Consider the following 16557-nt stretch of genomic DNA (forward strand, 5'->3'; position numbering starts at 1 on the left):
TCTTTAAGACCACATTTTTATCCAGTTAACTCTACAGTTTTTGGCTTAAAGCTAAGGAATGAACCATCACTGATGTTTATATTTCCACTAACACTATCCATGTAGGACAGAGATAATTCATTGGTAACCACTAGTTTTGTGCCATAAAAACATAATGTAAAGCATTCATGAAGATCTTAATTCAGATTAAATTCATAGAAGAATATCAGCAACTACCATCAAACATGTAAATTATTAACATTTAAATAGGTAATCTGTCTTTTTTGGGGGGAATTGTTGAGGTGAGGATACTACATCAAGTTCCAAATGAAGTGAGCTTCCTATCTCTACAACCTTTGCAGATGTGTGCTCGTGCTATCAGCACTCAGAGCAACATGATACAGCATAAAGTGTGCCCGACTCCCTCACGTCCGCAGCATTACATACTGATCATATCGAGAGGGAGACACAGAGAGGGAGAGAGGTGAGGGAGAGAGGTGAGGGAGCTGTGGCAGGTTACGTCAGCATGTGCGCTATCAATCACTGGCATTCCTACACTCTCGAGCAGCTGGTCCATTCAGAGGTCACGTATAACATAATGGATTCTCTCTGACACACTCTGTCGCTTTTTCCTCCAGTTTAGCCCGATGAGAGGGGCCCTTAAACGTAGAGGCAACACATCAGTTAATTTGTCATTTATGAAGTATGAGGGAAAGCATTTGAAACACTAATTTAATATAATTTCCACATACCCAAGAATTTCAGAGGTTGAATACAAATAGGGCTGAAAGGACAACTTATTATGTCATCCATTTAGGTTAAATAAAACAATAACAACCAACACATCACTAACCTCTTATTTAGTAATTCATAATAATAATTTGGGTACCATTTTTTTTTCTGTGAAATACACATACAACACTTATTTCCATGCCTTAATCCAATTGTCTAAATACATCTGAAATTAAAAAATAAAAATCTAATGAGAAGCTGATGAAGCTCAGACAGCTCTTTCAGCTCTTTCAGGGCTCACCCCTGTGCATCCTCCCTGCACTTCCAAGTAGCTTATGCATGAAAATTTTGTTAAAAAACAAATGCCTATAAAACATTCCCTGCAAAGTGTGTGACTGGAAGTTTAGGAGTTTATGTGAGACGGTTATGGATGAAGAACTTAAAGGAAATGCAGTAGATCACAAGGGATGCCATAGCTCTGTCTGTGACCCACCAGTGAACCCTTCTGATCCGCAGCTCTCCAAATAGGCACAACAACCATTTTTTTTAATGCTTAATGAATTATTGCATAACAGGAAGTAACTGACCAGTTTGACCTGTCAAAGCAAACTGATATTTCAATCGTGTTTAGACTATATATACCTGAAGCACAGTCTCAGAACAAATCAGCTGAAGACACAATCTTAGAAACATTTGAAAACTGTACTTAAGATTATATCTGCACAGAAATAAGTGTTTTGGCACACAATTAAAAAGTGTACACTCTCTGTTAATTAATGTGCAGTGTACATGAGACACAGGGTTTAGAGATTCACAGTGGGAAAAAGACAAAAGCATCGGTGTGATCCTGGCAAATATTGAGCTGTCAAATGTTTCCTGTGCTATTTAAAGTGACCTGCATTTTGTTGGGAACACATGGTTGCTATTACTTCTCTATTGGGTAAATATAAGACTAGTTTACCAAATCTCCACTTTGACCCTGACATTTAAAGATTTTGTCCCATACATTTTGAATTACTTTTAGTTTCAAATTGTAGCAATATAACATTTAGTTACAACTTCTCCATTGGCGTTAACGCATTGTAGTCCAGCACTCTTGACTAGATACTATCCTGGGCATAATGGAAGAAGCCAGATCCTTTATTTAAGTAAAAGTAGAAATACCACACAGTAAAAATCCTGCTTTAGTAGTTTGAGAATTATTTTCATAACGAGAGCACAAAATGACATCTTCAAATTCTTGTTTTCCCCCATTAGTCTAGTCTATAGTTCAGAAATCAGCATACTCTTCAAAATTCTGTTTATAACAGTGCTACATATATTATTACATATACTACAAGTTCATTCTGGTAGCTGTTTTTTATATGTATCACCATGATTTCCAAACTATAGCTGTGAAATATGTGTACCTGTGTGGTGTATATTTGGAACCAAAATGTAATCAATTGAAGAGTAACGCGATTGGACATACAATAACTTAAGTACCTCAAATCTGTGTTGTGGTGCTGTGTAAATTTAACAGGTTTTGTTTTCTGTCCTTCTAGCTTCTACATTTTCATCATCATGTTCCCTCAAAACATTGCAAAACTGTGTACAATGGGTGTGGAGGTAAGTTCTCCCTTGTGTGTGTGTGCTTGGTTTTGGTGAATTTGGTTTTCCTTCCTTGATTTTGGTTTTGTACCTGCATTTGTATCGTGTGTTTAGGACCATGAGTCTGAATCATCTGATGAAAGTAAAGTTCCATTCTGCCACTGGTTTTACTGAATGTCATGTAAAAAAACACCAGTTTGCAGAAGAGGTTAGAACACAGGCCGACAGACAAGTCAAGAGATGCATTTGTGGCTAAATCGGCATCACATTAACTTTTGTATTTATTTGGATACAATTAGAATAACTGAACTGAGCACCACAGACTCACCTCAAATAGTCCATCCGGGCTTTCTCTGGTTTGATCTGTATCAATTTAGACAGGGACTGCACACTCTTTTCTCTGTCAACATTATCCTGCCACCAAATCCCAAATCCATCTGTGAATGGATAGCATGTCTGTTACAGAAAAATTCATGGAAATCAAAAAGGTGATGATGAAAGAAGCTGAAATCTCATCTGTCTTAATATGGGATGTGTGTGTGTTGCACGCAAAAGGTTCCTATGGCTGTTGGTGAAAGAACGGATTTACTATTGTCCGCTGGGGGATCAACAGCTGACTGAAGAGTGAGTTGTCGGCAGCCATGCTTAACTGTTCTCCCCTCTCGGCTGTTTTTAGCAAACATCCTCCTGATGACTGCGGCCTGTCTCCCGACATAAGATCTGCACATCTTCAGACATGTGTGTTCTTGTTCACACGCAGCCTTACCCCCAACCCCCACATTACAGACCTCATCCACTTAAGCACATTTCTGATTCAAGGCACTGTACAAGCTTTCTGCACACACACACACACACACACACACACACACACACACACACACACACACACACACACACACACACACACACACACACACAAGACCCAGATGTAAGTGAAACATTTACAGATCACATGCAAACACACGCAAAACACACACGCAGGAGCATACTTACATCTACATAGGCGTGCGCATGCACGCACACGCACACACACGCACACACACACACACACACACACACACACACACACACACACACACACACACACACACACACACACACACACACACACACACATCACATCACATGCGGCAGACACACACCACAGAGACTTCCAGTCCCCTCCCCCCAACTGAATAGTCTGTTCTGACAATCCACAGGACAGCCGGAGCATTGACGTCAGAGGCAGGCCCATGAAAATACAGGGTCCCTGGGGGGCTGAGGGAGTTATGCACATCTTCACAGCTTGGCTCGCAACTAGTTCAACAACCAAAGAGCATATTACTGCCTCTGTTTACTCTTATTTGTCGGAAAATGCAATAATAAAAAAAAGGTCCACATTTACACAAAGCCTGGCATGCACAAATTTGCATGCGACTGCAATGCGGCTCATCTCAAACATGACGTCAATGGACGTCATTGCACTGTGATCCATTAGGACAAATGTGAGATAGGTGCATAATTTAGGTTAATGGACATACAAATCACAGCACATCATTACCTGCCCTCTGTCGTCTTAATCATTGCCATTTTGAATAACTGCTGTCAGACTGTAGTGCACTAGACATACCCAGAGGAAAGGTTTGTTGCTCGCTCAGACATCCTCACAGTCCCAGGAGAAAAGATGACATCTTTGTTTATCGCTCAATGTTCTGATACTCGTTCTGTTTTTTTTTTTCTTCTGAGACATCATTAGGACATTAGGGCCATTAATCTCATTGTGTTTTCTCATTCTCCTCCTCTCACTTTTTCTGAGATTGTCACAGGCAGAGCTACTGTTTGCAACCAAATACAGTATGTTCTGCTGTGGTCCTAGCTGTGTTCTTTTTAAAAAAAAATTATTATCCTACGCAAAAGAAAAAAATACATATATGCATCTAAAATGTGTCCAATTTAATCTTGGCCTGTGAGCCCTCTAGGTTATTTCAGGTGATGTTTGTGATGCAGTAGGAGATTCATGACATTGAGGGAGTATGTATGTTTTTGTGTGTACATATACAGTATGTTAAGAAAAATAGCAGGCGGCAAATAGAAATGAAACACGATCACATTGTGAATTCAGTAACCATGAATAAAAGTATATGGATTCCTTGATATTAAAGAATACACTGAAGTTGTCAGTTGAAGATACTTTGGGATTTTTATTCCAAAGTAAAAAAATCTTTGTCACACAAATTTTGTCAAAGATTCAGCTAAATTTCTAATTACGGCACTCTACTCAAAAATACACAATGGGCCCTATAATGTTGGGCACCGTTGGCACCAATTAAACAATACTTACAGAATCATCAGTATGTCATTAGAATGATATTAAAATTCATAGAATTAGGTAATAGCAAACATTAACAAACATAAATGTACCTTAATACTACATCTCACTTATTCACACTTGTCAGAGCTGTTCACTATTTTTTAGCTGTGTGTTCTCTGAGGTATTATTTTTCACAGAAAATGGCAACCGCAATCCAAATGGAGAGTACAAGTGAAAAGGCTTTGAGGTTATTCCTCTCTCAGCTTCCATGCGGGATATGAGGAAAATCTGCAATATAACTGTTCAATACTGCAATGATGATAGACTTGCGGTAAAAATTGCATATATTTTGGCTATACATTTCCCATGTCTTTGTGCTTTCATGAGATACACTGCTAACATAGACCACAAAGACTGCATAGCCCACTGAGTGAAACATTTTAAAATCCCTGTATTGGTACCTGCAAGTAAAATCATGACTATAACCTTTGTTGCCTGAGAGATTACCTGGACAGCCACTCTCCTGGTTCTAGTCCAGGGTAAGCACCTATGAGTCCTTTAAAGAACTACCATAGGGATGTGATGTGGGCATTTCAAATTTGGGATGTTTTTGCAGTGAGAATAGAGGGAAGTGAGTAGCACAAGTAGAGGCTGCTTTTAGTTGACTGAACCTCTATTTCCTTTGTTCCTCTGAAGTGTGAAACACTTATTTTGCTGAACCAGATAATTCTTCAATCTTCCGATTGCCCAACAGAAGCTGACAGTTTCCTCCTTGTTGCTATACATTTTTATCTGGATCCAAGCTCTTAATGACACACTTTAATATCATTTATAGTTGATAGTCCACCTCTTTTCAGTGCTGCAGCCAATCCAAATGAAAAGTAGAGCAATTAAGTCCATTCTCTAGTAGCTGACTTGTCCAGATGACTGTGTTCAAAGTCTCCCCAAAGCTCCTTCTCCTCAAGTCAGAAGCTTCCCTTAGCTTCTGAAAAAACGTCTTAGTTTACGTACTCATAAGGCCACAATTTGTGATGTGTATTTGTCACATGTAGTAAGTCGGCTGTATCTTGGAGGACTTTACTTCCATGTGGAGAACATGGTGACACGACATTAAGAATCCAGCACAATGGAACCATTAAGGAGGGCAAATTTTGTCAACACTGTTGCATCGGTGGAAGCACTGTGCAGATAACACAGCATGAATTACATGTCCACTGATAAAACTTTTCTCTCCATCTGCCTGCATATCCCTCCAGAAGAGGCTCAGTCCTGGCTTGTCAACAGGAAACAGGCTGATCTGGTGAGGGTTGCCTTTTATGGACTCACTGACATTAATCGTACGTCCAAGGAACCTGAGGAGGAAGATGGTCTTAATTTTCATTTGGGGTGGAGCTGATCAAATGAAACACAGCCCTGTTCTTTCCATTATGGTTGTGTGTACGATTCAGCTGTCTGCTATGCTTCCTCTGCAGATATCGAAGACACATAACAATCCAGCTTCCCTTTGGAAATTCCTTTGCATCTAGAGTAAGACGTTTGCTGCGTTTCTCTAACAGCACAGTAGGGAGCACGAAGAGCGGCTGTCTGAGTCCCTAAAATGGCAGAGCATGATACTCTTTATCTTCAAAGTTTAAAGACAAGGAATGATGAAACTGCATGGCTGGTGGTCAACATGCAGACTGATTGGACTGACTAACTGGATAATCCAACAAAATGTGGTGCAGGCCATGTACAGTGTCAGTTACAGAGTCCTTTTAAAGCTAGACATTGTTTCACTAGTCTTCATTCCATAATACACATTTTGCAGAGACATGTTTTTAAATGGATCTCTTTGAAAAGCTGCAACGCAAACGTGCAGTTGAGGTATTCTATTTGTAATCTGAACTAAACAGATCCTGTGTACAACTGGACTTGTGGGGCCGAAGTGTTGATGAAGTCAAATCCTGCAATTATCTGGTCAATTCCTAGTCAGTGAGGCCAACGCAAAACATAACAGGAACAGTACTTCTTTTGCAAATTTACCACATATCTTTGCATCTAAGAAAGATGCCCACATCTCACTTAAAAAAGATTTATTATATTTTAGCACAGGCCCGGTAGGGTCTTAACACTCATCAATATGATCCCTACTAAATTAATCTGATCAATAATGGTGAATCATCCTATTCTTCGCACTGCTATACAGACTCTAACTGGTTGGTCTTGGCACCCTTACAGCTTTGTAGATCTGGCCATTGTTTCAATTATTTGTACTCACCAATGTGCAAAGACCCAGGAGCACAGCAACATTACCAAAGCAAAGTTTGACAGGACAAGAGATGAGCAGTTACAGACAGACCAGATGTTTAGCCTGATTATCTAAACCATCTATTTGGAGGTAAACCATTAAACTGAGCATGCCTAAAATGTCAGCAACAGTCTGTCATTATACAGGACAAATCTGTGAATGCTCATACAGTGAGCTGGGGGAAACTGATAGGAAATCACGTATAAACTGTGAAAGAAGTTTAGAGCAGACAGTTTGGACAATGATTTTACTGCTCAGTCTTATTTTTCTTCCATGCTATTTCAGCTAAACTAGGGATTTGTTTAAAAATCACATGAATGTTTCATTGCAGCCAATAAGTGGGAGGACAATGTTACTATAACCAAGAGAATCAATGGCAAGAGATATAAAAAAAAAAAAAAAAAAAAAAAAAACTAAGATTACCACCTCACAATTTAAGGCCTCCGCCAACCAGTCAAGACATGGTTTACATCCATCCACACTCATATAATATAATATGTTATAAAGACTTAAGATAAAGACTAAAGAAATTTGTCATAAAGCTGATTCTGAAAAAAGTTGGAGCCATTAAAGCAGACAATTCTTCAAGTATTAATTTTGATGCAAAGAAGTTTACACACCTTAAACCTGATAGCATACAGGATTTCTACTATCACCTTTGACCTTTAACCAAATCCAATCAGTTCATTGTCAAGTCCAAATGAACATTTGTACCAAATTGAAAGAAATTCTCTCTAGGCACTTCTGAGATATCATTTTCGAGAGAATAGGACAGACCATCTGAAAACTGTTGCTGATGCTGAAGCAGAAAAACAGTTAAACATTAGAGCCGTAGAGTAGATCTGCAAGGCAGCACTTCAAGCAGCAGAACATAAATACATACAAAGCATTTGTAAAATCAGTTCAGAGTATTGCAAACACTGCTAGTAGACACTGTAGAGCAGATTGGTCAAATGTACCCTTGTACTATAACTTTTTACAGTATGGAAACACAGTTCTATAAATCAAACTTGCCATTGCCTAATAATTTACTATTATATGTACATATTAAGCAGAGACTGACAAAAATGTAAGTGTCAACTTTCATCTTTATCTTTCCTTTCTACAGCATACACCTTTTACTCTTTTTTTAGATGCTTTATGTGGTCATAGTCAGGTTCTTTATATTAGTTGCAAGGTGGTCACAAGGTGAGATGGTAGAAAAAAAGCAAAAAAAAAAAAGCAAAGTTCTGATTCACAAATCTCTTTTCAATTTTTGGAGCGAGATAGTGAGATATTGGATCATTTGAACTACAGTTACTTTCCACCACTGGTCAATGGCAAATTAGGAGATCAGACAGATTTATCCTAAAAGGAAAAGTTTTTATAAAATTTGAAAAAGAACCCTTATTAAAAAAAAAAATAAAGCACAGTCCCAATAAAATATTAGTTATTTGTCTTCAATGTTTTGTTATTTTCACTTGCAAAGCAGAATTTTTGTCTCCCTCTTCTGTCAGTGAGACTAAATACACAAATACTGTTGACGTGTGGCTACTTTTGCAGCTATAAAACAGTTGCTAAATGACAGGTTTCACTAATAGAATTTTATCCACTCAGTCTGCTGACATCCAGAAAGTCTAAGAGTTACAACATGACTGAATTATTTTTTTCCCCATTTAAGTCAGCATTTGGCTAAACTGGAATTTAGCCCGCTGAGCTGGATAAGTCTCTACCACTAGCACAGGAATGTCTCACCAGACACCAAATTTAAAAACTCTATACTGTGAAATATAGAGAGTTTTACCTGGAGGTGTTAGGCTTCATTAGCATTGTGTGAACTTGTTTGGTAAGGGCTTGAATGTAATGGATGTTCAGTTATATAGAAAACTCTTACATTTCAGTTACACTGCATATGATTGCACTGTGTGTAGTTGGTGTGTGATCTGTGATGAACATATTTCATTGCACATGTCAACAGTTTTAATACAGAAGTTGACTGAAACAGCTTTTGACTAAAACAAAAAAACCGTCTGCTTATGCGCCACATGCAAATTTAATGTGAGCGTGTAACACCTCTAATGCCTCTCAGTAGCTCCCTGGGATTCAGAACCTCGCACTGCACAATTAAATTCAAAATCAAAGAGGATTAACGAGGATAATATGGCGAGAGAAAAAAAATAAAGGAAATGTTGATAAGGTTTTAATCAATGTGTGAAAGAAAGCACGTTCAGAGAGCTCAGCGATGGACAGGTGGTGCAGATATGTGATGTGGAGCGCTGCAGTAGAGGGAACTGCAGAAGGCACATGAATAAAAAAAAAATTAAATGGGTGAAAAAAAACATGATGAAAGAAGTGTGCAGTGGTGGTGATGGTGGTGCTGGGGGAGGGGGGTGCATTTGCGTCAGAGCCAGAGCCAATGAAGTCAGAGATGGGGCAGGCTCGAGCAGGAGATGCTGTTACTGCCACTCACAGCACCCGCCTGGGCCTCATGTCCTCTACGTCACAGAGCTGGCACAAATTATGCCTGCTTGAACATTTGTCACACACATGCACACACGCAGTAAAATATAATTTAGGTGCTTTACACACATATCCTGTATCATTCAACGACATTTAAATGACCTCAGCAGCATGTATTTTATTCCCTTCAAAGCAAAACCACAGTGAAAGATTTTACTTTGAAATACCATTCCTGAAAAAAATAGAAGATGCTGAAAATGGAAGATTTTTTCATTTTCTCATAAAGCAACAGTTTTCCATACATTATTCTTTGCACTTTATATAACATCAAGCGGTTCATTATCAAGATAATGTTCACGTATTTAGGTATGGTAAATGCAAGATATAGCCTGATAGACATTTTAAAACCAAATGACTGTCTTGTGTCAGCATCAAATGATGCAATGCAAATACATAATAATAAGAAGAATAAAAAAAGCCTTATTTGCTTAAAAACTGAAGAAAATATTCAAATAACAACATATCTTTTTTTTAAATGTTTGTTTGGACCCACATTTATAAACACACTCATATATTTCTCATATATGCTAATCTTGGTTATTTAGATTAGTGGGCAGTGTTTCGGTTGGCACCACTTCTGACCTAGATTATCACATCCGTAATTGTAGAGGATGATTATGATGATGAGCATGTGGTCATAGGTCTGTGGGGGAGGGGAAGAAGCGGAAACAAAACAAAACAAAACAAAACAAACAGTGCTCATTGGCTTTGCTGACGTCACTCAGCCATGTAAAACGCTTCACTATGCAATCTTGTAAAACTGCAGGAAAAACAGGTCAGATGTGCCTCTTCAGATGTGCACATGAGCGCAGACACACACAGTCATATTTGGAGAATCTGTGAAAAACACACAGATAAATGCAAATATTCTCCACTTAAAATTAAAATGCAAAAAAATATAAATTATTTTGTTTTAGCCTGTGGTCCCCTTTTTTTTTTTTCATCAGGTAAATTTTGCTTTCCACCAAAGGTATGCTGGTGGTTTTCGTTAATATTTGGGCTTCAGATTATGGCTTCTTTTGTTTTGCTTCCCAGGTTGTTACAACACTGAGAGCAGCAGCTGCAGCTCTGCTGGCAGGAGTCACATCCTATAGGTGATGACGCAAGCAGAAGACGTGAGCCATGACCTCATGGGCTCGCCATCAAACCATCAGTCTGCACTCTACCTCACACACACACGTACACACACAATGATGAGTTACTACTGGCTTTACAAAAGGCAAGCCCGCTCCCTCAGAGTTATACGATGCTACCGCTCTGCTTGTTGAACACACACACGCTGACCTGCTAACAATGTCCCGACTAAGAGGAGGCCTTTTAACAAACAAACACACAGTTGGATCATTACTTACAGCTGAGTGATGTCACACAGCCTGTCAGTGTGTATTCTTGTGACAGTGTACGGTGTGTGTACAGTGAGGCGCTGCTGTCTGACTGTTTGACCCTGCAAGCATTACATGTGAACACACCAAGTAAAAATTATCTTAAAAATGATAAAACCCAATACACACACACACACACACACACACACACACACACACACACACACACACACACACACACACACACACACACACACACACACACACACACACACACACACACACACATTAAGTATGTCATTACAAATAAAGTCTTTAGAAAATATCTACCTTCTTCATTGTTATGAAAAATGTGCAAATATAGTTTTTCAATTAAAAATAAAGAATAAAGTATCATCAATTGTGGTTTTTAGCTTTATTGTCTCTTCATTTCTATTTAGTGTTAACAGAAACAATGTGGTCCCCCCCAAAAGGGGAAAAAAATACAGCCACTCATGCAAAAATAAAACATAGTCACTATAACGTGCTTGATATTATAGTTGATTTGTATGAATTGATATAATTAATAAAAAAAATAAAAAAATACTTTTGAAAAAAGAAAAAGAAAGAAAGAATTTGGGCAGTGGCTCTGGGGAGTGAGCGGGTTGCTCGCTGCCTGCAGCCCTCATCAGAAACCAAACAAAGTCAGGATGAATGATAGGTGAGAAATACGGGTGCTGACGTACGGGCCTGTTAATCTAACTGATGGCTACAGAGCCAGACGTCAGGTCCACGTGTTTACTGATAATACACGGACAGTTCATTCATAACTAGAACTAAACATGCTTACACACACACACACACACACACACACACACACACACACACACACACACACACACACACACACACACACACACACACACACACACCACTAGCCTTATCCCTTACTAATTCTTCAACGTGAAACTAGTATGATATTCAGACTCATTTCAAGGGCTGTACAATTGTCTTCAATTATTTTTAATTAATAATTCAGTTGTTCTATCTAAGACTTAACCTTGTTCAATTTGTATAATCAAACTGAAAACCAATAACCTCAATGGGATGTGACAGTGATTTCACTTCAACTATTAAATGGAATTTTTTTTGTGTATTTCGCAAGTTATCAAAAACTGCGACGCTGAAACCTAGAGGGTAAAATAAATCCGAATTTTTAGGAACCTTTCATCAGTCAAATCTGCAAATAATAAAAATATTAAAAGACTTAATCCAGACTTTCTGACAGTCTGCTCCAGTGTGAATTAGCCTGATGCCGCTCCCAGAATTTCATCTTTATACTTTAGCCCCACCTAGTGTCTGCCTGGCTGTCTAAGGAGACTAAATGAAGCATCTACCAAAGTTATTATCAAAATAAAGAGAGGGCAAATGTCAGAACTTCAAAAAGTTAACAAACAATATGAAATTAAGTAAATTTTAATAATGACCTTGTGTAAATCATTGTGTGCACATATTGTGAGCTGCAGTACACGTTAAGACCACTAAGTGGTATTCTTGTACAAGCTGATCTTTCCGAATTGTCTGCAGCTATAAACCCTCGAAGACTGAAGCTGTGAGCTTCTGTACATCTTTGTCTTAAGAGAGTAACATTAATAAGAACATTTGTAAAGACATGTGTGTGTGCTGTGAATATGGTTTATACAACAAGTGCTCCATAGCATCACAGGAGTGACACACTGCCCTGTGAGCCTGGCCACTGTCTTTCAGCATCTTGGGCAAAAAGCCAAGCCAAAGAAACACACATGGAGCGCTGCTGGAAAATCATCCCAATGTATGACACTGAGTAGCAGCTCCATTTAGGACAAACCAGTCCATAAAATCTGGAACTATTCTCTCAACAGTCTAAATTCAAAACAAAAGAGAAACTCTCACTGGCCTTGTCCGTGCTGAAATCCCGTCTCATAACAGGGCCTTTCTGTTCCTGTGAGTGGAGGCCATTTTGTAATATTCTTCATGACGTATTGTTAATGAGGTGGGAGAGCCATCATTGTTACAGTGAGGATATATGGCAACCATTTGCTCTAATAGCTGTGATGCAGGAACTGATGGAACAGTTTAGATATAATCCTGCCACCCACCATATAAACTTCCTTTTAAAAAAAAAAAAAATTCTGCTGGTTTTTTTGACCCGCTGGTAAAATTATTAGGATGAACTGTAATATCTGATTTTTTATAAACTTGTCAAAAATAACTTTAATAATATGATATAAATAATGTGTGCATTTATAACACATCCAGTGACACAAAAAAACTCTAAAGCTACTTGACAATAGTTCAGATTACTATTTGTAATGTGAGAGGAGACGTACAAAGAATCACTGATGTACAGTATTATCATCCAGCTCTGCAGTTCCCGGCAGCTCTATGAAGCATTTTAACATTGTTAGCTCATTGTTTTAATTTTACGACAACAAAACTTGCTCAAAAAGTGGTTTTCTTCTACAGCTGGCAGTAAATTCATCATGTTCATGACTAGAAAAAAGTGGGGCATTTAGCAGGACGTGGTGTGGACCAAAACTAAGCTAAAAGATGAGTGAATATTGGACTTTTCGTTGCAAAGAAAAAATTGTTAACGTACTGTGCTGACCCAGTCAATATTGAATTTACATACATTTATTTATAACATTAATCCTTGTTACAGGTTGACTTTTTCTCATTGCCATTTTATCAGGAACCTTTGGGTGAGCCTGTAATTGACAGGTTTGGGCCGCACAAGAGGCAAGACAAAAAACGCTTTGTGGTTCTGATATGAATCTCAATGCCCCTGTTTCTACACCTCCTCTCCTGGCCTCACTGTGGATATCTGAGCGGACAAAAACGATCTCCATGAGAAAGTACGAGCTCGAGCACTCTGAGGCGACGGTGAAAGGCGCACCGTCAGTAATGCACCCCCGTGACTGGTGCTAGTTTTCAGGTTCTGTTCAAGATGCACAAATATATCATGGCTTTGTTTTTATCTTTTCTTTTTGTAATAGCAGCTATTCAGTTTGAACAAACAACCATCACAAAACTGTCCTTTATTTCAAGGGGATTTTGCTTAAAACATTTAACTGACTGAATGCACTTTACAACCATATCCATCTCAGTTACAGTATATTTTCTAGTGGCTTTATAAATCATTCCTTAGTATTTACAAAAACTGAACATTTAAATTTGGTTTAAAATCTGCATTTGCGCTAACAATGTGCCTGTATTGGTGAACCAGACTGTACCAAACCTTCATCAAAGCATTCAGGATGGCAAAATCTTAAGTGGGAGGAGCTCTGTGGGTGTGTACCCCCTAAGTAGTCACAGATGCCAGGCGCAGTCGGGGAAGGAAGCGCCCGGCTCTCCTTCTGCGCTAGCCAAGGGAAACACTTATTTGGGCATGGGCCCAAAAAACAGACAGAGCAAAAGACCGCAATGCAAAGAGGTCACATCTTCACTGCAAACAAAAAAATCTGCAGGCCAGAAGATCAATAATGTTTATGGCAAATCCCTCACTACATCTATGAGCTTGTATTGATGACACAATGGGTCAGTTCACTAAATGTATCCTGTTAAAATGGAGGTAAATTTATTTATTATGTGGGACTCACAGTTTTTATAAATTACATTTAAAAAATCAACAGTAATCAATAGTGACTATTCACAAATCTCACTGCAAGCAGGTTTGATTGGAACTACTTTCTTCTGTTTCAAAGAAATAGTCCCCATAAGCACTGTTGTCCACTCTACATTAGACATTGTTTCAGGAAACATGTTGCTGATAAAATTTCTAGATGTAATGTTCCAAGATTTAGAGCACAAATAACCTAACTCCATTCACCTCTTTGTTATTGAAGTAGAGCTAATAAATAACCATCCTGATGTTTTGATATTGAGAGGTAACTGGGAATATATATATTTATTGTAGTTCAGGTGAACTGATCCTTTTAAAAGTTGTATTTAAAAGGTGTCATGTCGCACAACAAGTGGATGCAGTGAGTTTAAATGATTCAGTCTTCAAAAGGAGACTTTAAAAAAGTAAAATAAATGCCTTATTAGATACAAGTATTTTCCAAATTTAAACGTAACAAATACAGCCTTAATGATTATATATATATCAAGAAGTCTTGACAAAGACTATGTAAAGGAAAATGCCACACAAGTCTAGTCCTCGTGCAAGCCACTTTCAGTGGCAGGCAGGCAGGCACAACTCCCTGCTTGAAGGTGATGCTGTTCTTGGCCTTGAACTTACAACTCCTGTCATGTGTTTTCCAGTATAATAGCAGCCACACTGCAGATTGAGATATTTCAAAAGCTGCCTCTTGAAAAGGAGGAAGGCTTAAATTTCGAGCTGAAGGATAAGCGGAGCCAGTGTTTTCAACGATAGAGCCAGGGATGCAGTAGAAGCCAAATCCAGCTGTGCTCAGTTTGGCCATATAAGTCATTAATATGCAAACTCCGGGTTTACATCAGTGAGGGGTATCACAGTGACTCAAGTTACATGAGAACACGGGCACTTTAAGGAAAGTAAACCAACACATTCCTAGAAACAGGGCTGATCGTTGTTTATACTGGCTTCTGTTGTACATTATGCTTTTATTCAGTGCAGTACTTATATTATTTTGCTTTTCACCACAAAAATAGTCAACGATATTTTAATTAAACTTTGTATGAAAGTGTAATAGCTGAAACCTAACTTTCTGGCTGGTATCTCATGTGATGTATTTTATTCATGGTTATTATGATGTCACTGATATAATAAACAACTCCTCCTCTTTGACGTGAACATGCTCATAGTGGGAAAGGAAAACAGAGTTATCAGAGGCAGCTTTAAGACACAGGTCACTCAGGATGACCAATGTTACACTCATTCAGGTAACCCAAAGAGAGTTAGACTAGGTTGAACATACTTTGTGGTGCAGGCCCCAGACAGAATCCAGGTGTTGAAAGTCAGTCAAATAAGCACAAAGAATCTCAAAATGACTATGCAGACATAAATCAGCCACAAGGACTAACACAATGACCAAGAGAGAAGCAAATGTGATCTTACACGAGCATCTCTGTGCACATTAAAGGACTTATTAGCATGCAGGGCTCCTCAGCCAGGACACAGATACAAGATTCAGCCATGATTATCCCTCTAAACGCACACAATGCACAGCAGATCAATTCCACGTTTACAACCAGAGAGAAAATAATAATCTGAGTGACCTACCATTGTACTTTCTCCAGTTTCTGAATCAACAGGTCTTCTTTTGCCTAAGAGATGCGAGCCATGCGACCAACCGGCTAAGCAGCCTCTACAACTCTGATGCCCACTTTGCATGTCCTATACTTCCTTCTGTCTTTGAATATTAAAGTCTGTCCTGCAACCTAATGTCACACAAAGTGACCCCACTGGGGATTTATAGGAGATTATAAAAAGTAATCTGCAGCAACACACTTTGTTTTCGAGGGATGATAATTCTTATTTTAGTGAAGACGTCATTGCATAGCAACGTGGCCATATCGCCACACCATTAATACTGTGTGGATTCGTAGAGTTAATACACAAGGAGTGACTGTGCATCATGAGAGGATGACCAAGTCTTGGTGCCTCTGAGTTTGAAATAAAATTACTCAAAACTGCTCTGCATAAATCTGATAAATTTATCAGAGAATCACGAGAATTTGAGAATCAAACAACCCCTGGGAATGTCATACCTACACTGTGGCAACAGTTCAACTTTCAGACTGTCATCTCTCACCATGACACTTACCTGAGTCGCTGCTTCCTGCAGGCGGAGATTCCTCAAAGCCCTGGTCGTCAGGACTTTTCCGTTTCTTCGACATTTGCTGCTCCCTGTTCGAGT

This window comes from Brachyistius frenatus, unplaced genomic scaffold, assembly GCF_029030835.1.
Source record: "Brachyistius frenatus isolate BFR_SWC_R1_liver_20210118 unplaced genomic scaffold, ASM2903083v1 Contig_8, whole genome shotgun sequence".
NCBI lineage: Eukaryota > Metazoa > Chordata > Actinopteri > Embiotocidae > Brachyistius > Brachyistius frenatus.